The sequence below is a fragment of the Lineus longissimus genome, chromosome 19 (assembly GCF_910592395.1).
Source record: "Lineus longissimus chromosome 19, tnLinLong1.2, whole genome shotgun sequence".
Classification (NCBI taxonomy): Eukaryota; Metazoa; Nemertea; class Pilidiophora; order Heteronemertea; family Lineidae; genus Lineus; species Lineus longissimus.
In genome coordinates, this window is record NC_088326.1 from 5,371,397 (window position 1) to 5,377,047 (window position 5,651).

The 5,651-nt window shown below is 41.3% G+C and overlaps 1 long non-coding RNA gene across 1 annotated transcript; it reads right to left on the bottom strand.

Moving 5' to 3' along the window:
• Positions 1-1,493: 1,493 nt before the first annotated feature.
• Positions 1,494-3,002, bottom strand: LOC135503370 (uncharacterized). The gene is made up of 3 exons (XR_010449895.1): positions 2,894-3,002; positions 2,528-2,593; positions 1,494-2,116 (listed from the first exon to the last, which is right to left on the bottom strand). It is a non-coding gene; the product is annotated as an uncharacterized LOC135503370 (long non-coding RNA).
• Positions 3,003-5,651: the final 2,649 nt, after the last annotated feature.

The window sequence follows — 5,651 nt, forward strand, 5'->3', positions numbered from 1 at the left end:
AACCACCGCGACCGCGAAAATGTTCATGTTGTGACGTCATCAACGAAAACGGCATCGAAGCGAGCCGTCCGGGCGGGATTTAACCATCAATTTCTAGAAAATGTACATTTTGATTCGAAAACCTTACCGATTTATGAGAAAGTGACGTAGTCATTTGTCAAAAACAGCTAAAACATTATAATATGGTGACATTTGACACGAGTTACCCTTTAAGTTACTTGCGGCCCAATTTCCTCATAAGAAAATAGTGTACTATATGCGCACGATCAACTAACTATCAGCGACAAGATGTTAGAATTTGTGACATGAAATATAACTACCTTTATCCCCGGAATTATATTGGGGTCTTCTCTCACCGAGGCACCGATGGCAACAATGACGTTTTCATAGCCATTTTTTACGAGTTGGATTTTGGCCGTTATACGCACAGTTTCCCAACAGAGAAAAAGTAAAATCGCACTGGCACAAGCTGAGAACTTCATCGCGTGATATCTCCCGGAACGAATAAAGTCAGCAAGAGGAACATACAATTTATTATCAAATTCTGAATAGCATAACATTGTTGACGTAGATTGTACAGTGATACACGCTCCATTGCAATTGAATGGCCACGAAAGCCGGTTTCGCAATATCATCCTTCTAAATTCGTTAGGCCAACTTATACATTATCAACTTTGCTTAATCCAAAGGTTATGTTATCACAATCAAAGTTGTAAAAGACATCAATGTTCTCCAAGGCTTCATCTTGAATTCGATGAATGTTCCTACTTGTTGCAACCAGAATTTCTGGGGCCTATGCAGCTTTTGCATGCCTGTAACGAGGTCTTGGGCAATTGAAGTCCCGACTAAATCCGGATTACCACAGCAAGATCGACGATCGAAAATGATAAAGTCACTCCCGATGACGAAAATTCGCAGAAAAATTAATTTTCTACATTTGCTTGATGTAATAACTTGGACTATTATCAAACCATATCTGATCTCAAATTCAAACATAATTTTTTTTTGAAAAGGTCGAAAACAAGCACTGAAAACGCTCACAAAATCATTCCCAAATGGAGGCGCAACATAGTGTATTCGAAATATATACAAACTCTCCTGCGGGCTGGGCAAGAAAATACACAAAAATGACATTGCATTAAAAAATGAAACGGCCAGGGGCCATTGTGCTCACCGTATAGATATTTGTTACTTTGGAATTCATCCAGAAGTATTAAGGTAGCAGGAAGGGTTGGGCGTTTGTGGTTTCCGAGTCTGAGGGGGTTGGTGTCTGTTGACTGTGCTTTAAGAGAGACTAGGCATGGCGCCAGTCTCTCTTAAAGCACAGTCAACAGGCATTTGGTCTCAGTATTTGGGTTTTGATTGCCATGACTGTACCCCTGTAAAAGTCAGAGGAGGAGAAGTTTGGAATGATGAAAGCATTGAAGAAGAAGAAATGTTATTATTGAGGAAAGCAAAATTTATTATGAGACTAGAAGGCAGTGTCCTGACTTGATTATTTTGAAAATGGCGGTCTGAACACATTAAAAGGTGGAACATGGCATTTTATCGACTTTGAAGTGTTCCGCAGTTAAAGGGAGACTATAGGCAGCAGCTAGGTAGGCAAGATAAAGTCATACAAATTTGCCAATAGGGGTCAGTCATATCTCTAGGCATGGCGCCAGTCTCTCTTAAAGCACAGTCAACAGGCATTTGGTCTTAGTATTTGGGTAAGTACAGAATCAAGGCAGCTCAGAGAGCAATGATTGAACGATGCTGTGGACAAGTCCAAGGATACTGCATCAGTCACGACCAACTTCTCATCAGAAAGCGTCACCACCAGCATATTCAATGTTTAGTTCCAACCTGTACCAGTCCAATGCACGCCTGTCATGGTCAGCAGTGGTCAGCTTAGCGCGATATGGAACATTCTTCCGAAACTCAAGCGAGGGAAGTCTGCTCATTAGCCTATCTCGCGCACTGCTCCTTCTTGTCAAACATCGTAGTGAAATCGTGGTACAGTGGGGCGTCCTCGAGGATTGCAGCTGGTCGGACAGACGTGAGGTGGAATGTGGGCGGCTGCACTTCTTCGTTGATGTGCGATGGCAGATAGCACAGTTGTTGCGTTGCATGACAGCTGAAAGTGAATGTGATATCATAGAACTGAGGCGTTTGCAATGAGACTATAGGTGAAGTAGAAGCAAGGAGTGAAATGGGCCATCTTCCAGTGACTAATATACAGAGTAAGGGCACTGGGTGTTGTTAGATTCAGCATTGAATGTATTCCTCGTACAAGCGTGAATAGTGTGGACATACAGTGAGAGGTGAGAGACCCCTATTGACTACTTCTTGTAACTTTATCTTGGATATTATATTAGTATTGAACTTCTAGCCATGGAATATGAAGAAATTGAAGTTGTACTTGTAGGCATGGAATATGAAAAATTATTCAACGGTGAAAGACATTATTCCATGAGGCTTTGCCGTGATCGCAAAGGACGCGACGTGATTGGTTCACATGCTAATGAGGTATGATAATGATAATTACCTCTATAATGCTACTTGGATAGCGACTGTGTCGTTGACTGCAACAGTGGTCAATGTCAATGTGTGCCTGTAATGTCAATGAAGTATGATGAGGTGATGACGATAGTGCAATTATTAAATATTGGCAAGAGATCATACTGCAACATAGGTCTTGTTTTTGACAGATGACTGTGCGACATTCCCATTGGGTCTTGTTAGAGTCAGCGCTGCATGTATTCCTTGTACAAGCTTGAATAGTTGTGACGGACTTTGAGGGGTGAGAGACCCCTATCGGCTACTTCGTCTAACTTTATCTTGCCTACCTAGCTGCTAGCAATAGTGCCCCTTTATCAAGACTGAAACCCACTGTGCGGGGCTAAGAAATTACCTTTATAATCCTAGTTGGATAACCACTGTGTAGATGATTTGAAGAGTGCTCTGTGGATGTGTGCCTGTAATGTCAATGAAAGTATGATGAGGTGATGACGATAGTGGAATGACGGAATATTGGAAAGAGATCTATTCCTAGAAGAACATATGTCCTGTTTTGACTAGGTGGCGCATTTTAGAATCAGCAGTGAGCACTGTGTGTAACATGGTGGAGGCAGCGGAGATAATAACTGTGTCGAAAGTATTGTTATAGGGCCTTCCCTAGGCCCATGGGGTTAAATTTACAATCCACGATTGAAAAGACGTAGTTTGATCGCATTCAACTATAAATCCATTGAACAGTTATGTTCCTTTAGTCAACCGATGACCTTTTGTTGGGCCATGATCGGGGATTGTAAACTGTAAATGTATTATGGACTGTGAGACGGGGGAAACACAAGTGAAACTGAAATAGACCAAAACAAGTGATTTTGGGGCTTTGGTTTAGACGCATGCCCCACATGCGCCATGCGGGATTATACGGTTCATGTGAACTTGTTGACATCCACATGATCTAGTGCTGTTATTGGTCATGACATGGTACATGGTAGGCCTAATCATCATCATGGCTATATGTTTCAGGAAAAGCTCGGAGTAAAATGAACTGCCGATGAATAATGATGTTGTTCATGTTTACCATGTTTACTAGTACATAGCCATAGGGTATGCACTGGCCAGTGCACTTTCTGCACGTCGTCATGGTCATGTACGTGATACCTTGCATATTTTGTTTTTTGAATGCGCATGCTTTTTGGGCAAAATCACTTGTACCAACACTAATGAATAATGTCTTCTTATCCCTATGACTCCATACACAGTGAGGGCATTGTCCCATTCCCATCAAATGGTAACTTATTGTACCGTATTAGGGTGGAAGTTGGGGAGCAGATACCTACCGTTGCACGCCTGTCATAATCAGTAGTGATGAGCTTAGCGCGATATGGAACCTTCTTCAGAAACTCAAGCGAGGGAAGTCTGCTCATTAGCATATCTCGCGCACTGCTCCTTCTTGTCAAACATCGTAGTGAAATCGTAATGGAAAACGTCTGGCTTTGCGCCAGACGTTGAGACTAATAAGTGAAGAACTAATAGGTAAAGCACTTCTACTTGCGCGAGACTGCTCTGATAAAATTATCATTGCAGAGACTACGGTGACGTACACATATATTTTTTACAATCAAAAATGCCCTCAAAAGACAACATGGAATGATTATTTTATTGATATTTCCTACTATATACCTTCCAATTATCACTTTATACAAATAGATCGGCGTTAGGTCGCATGCTTTTCTTTCCTGGTGACACTATAAAGCAAAATAGTTGCAACCCCGTAAATGCGCTATAAGTCCAATAATAAGTGACGGTGACCCGTTATAAATGTTTCGCCAGCTTCGCTTTTTTGCCGCTACGCGGCGCGTTGGGCCCTTGCGTCCAGGTTAAGAAACATTGTACATGTATAGTATATAGGTCAAACCAAAGTCGGTATGACCTGTGATGTATCGTTGCTTGGAGTAAGTACCATTATGGTAACCATAAGAATATCATCAAAAACAAGTCACTAATAAACGAGATATTGCGCTTTTTACCAATTTTAGTTTTGACCTCTTGGTGGCCAAGTTGAGTACCATATCAGATCGAAATTCGGTGTCCAAGGTGACATGACGTAGGGAGTCATGTGCACCAAATTTCAAGTTCATAGCTATAGTGGTTAAGAAACGTGCCATAGTTACACTCAAACGACCAATCTCATATGATATGTGATGTATCCCTGCTAGGAGAACCTACCATAAAAATGTTATTGAAAACGAATCACTAATAAGCGAGATATCACACTTTCTAGGTTTTCACTTTTGGCCCCCTGGTGGCCAGGTGAATCAAACCGGAGTGAAATTCAGGGTCAGAGGTCAGCTGACATAGAGGGTCCTTTGTACAAAGTCTCAAGTTCATAGCCTTAGGGGTTAACAAACGTGCCACAGTTACGCTAAAATGGCCAATTTAAGCCGTTTGACTTCTGCGACCTTGACAAGAACGCCAAATCAAAAACCCGTATCATATGTGATGTATCCTTGCTAAGAGTATCTACCATAACATTTTTACCAAAAACTAATCAGTAATAAGCGAGATATGGCACTATTCAATTTTTTTGTTTTGGCCCCCTGGTGGCCCAGTTAAGAATCAGACCAGACCGAAAATCAGTGTCACAGGTCATCTGACCTAGGGAGTCATGTGTACCAGGTTTAAAGTTCATAGCATTAGTGGTTAAGAAACGTGCCATAGTTAGTAAGTTACACACAAACGGCCAATTCACACCATTTGACCTCTGTGACCTTGAAAATAAGGTCAAATCAAAAACCGTAGGATATGTGATGTATCCTTGCTGAGTACCTACCATAAAAATAGAATTGAAAACAAGTCACTATTAAGCGAGATATTGCACTTTTTACTTTTTTTAGTTTTGGCCCCCTGGTGGCCAAGTCGAGAATCAGATCAGACTGAAATTCGGTGTCAGAGGTTAAATGATTTAGGGAATCAGGTGCACCAAATTTCAAGTTCATAGCTTTATTGGTTAAGAAACGTGCCCCAGTTACACTCAAATGGCAAATTTACGCCATTTGACCTCTGTGACCTTGAAAAGTAGGTCAAATCAAAAACACGTACGATATGTGATATACCCTTGCTTGGAAAACCTACCATAAAAATTTCATCAAAAACAAATC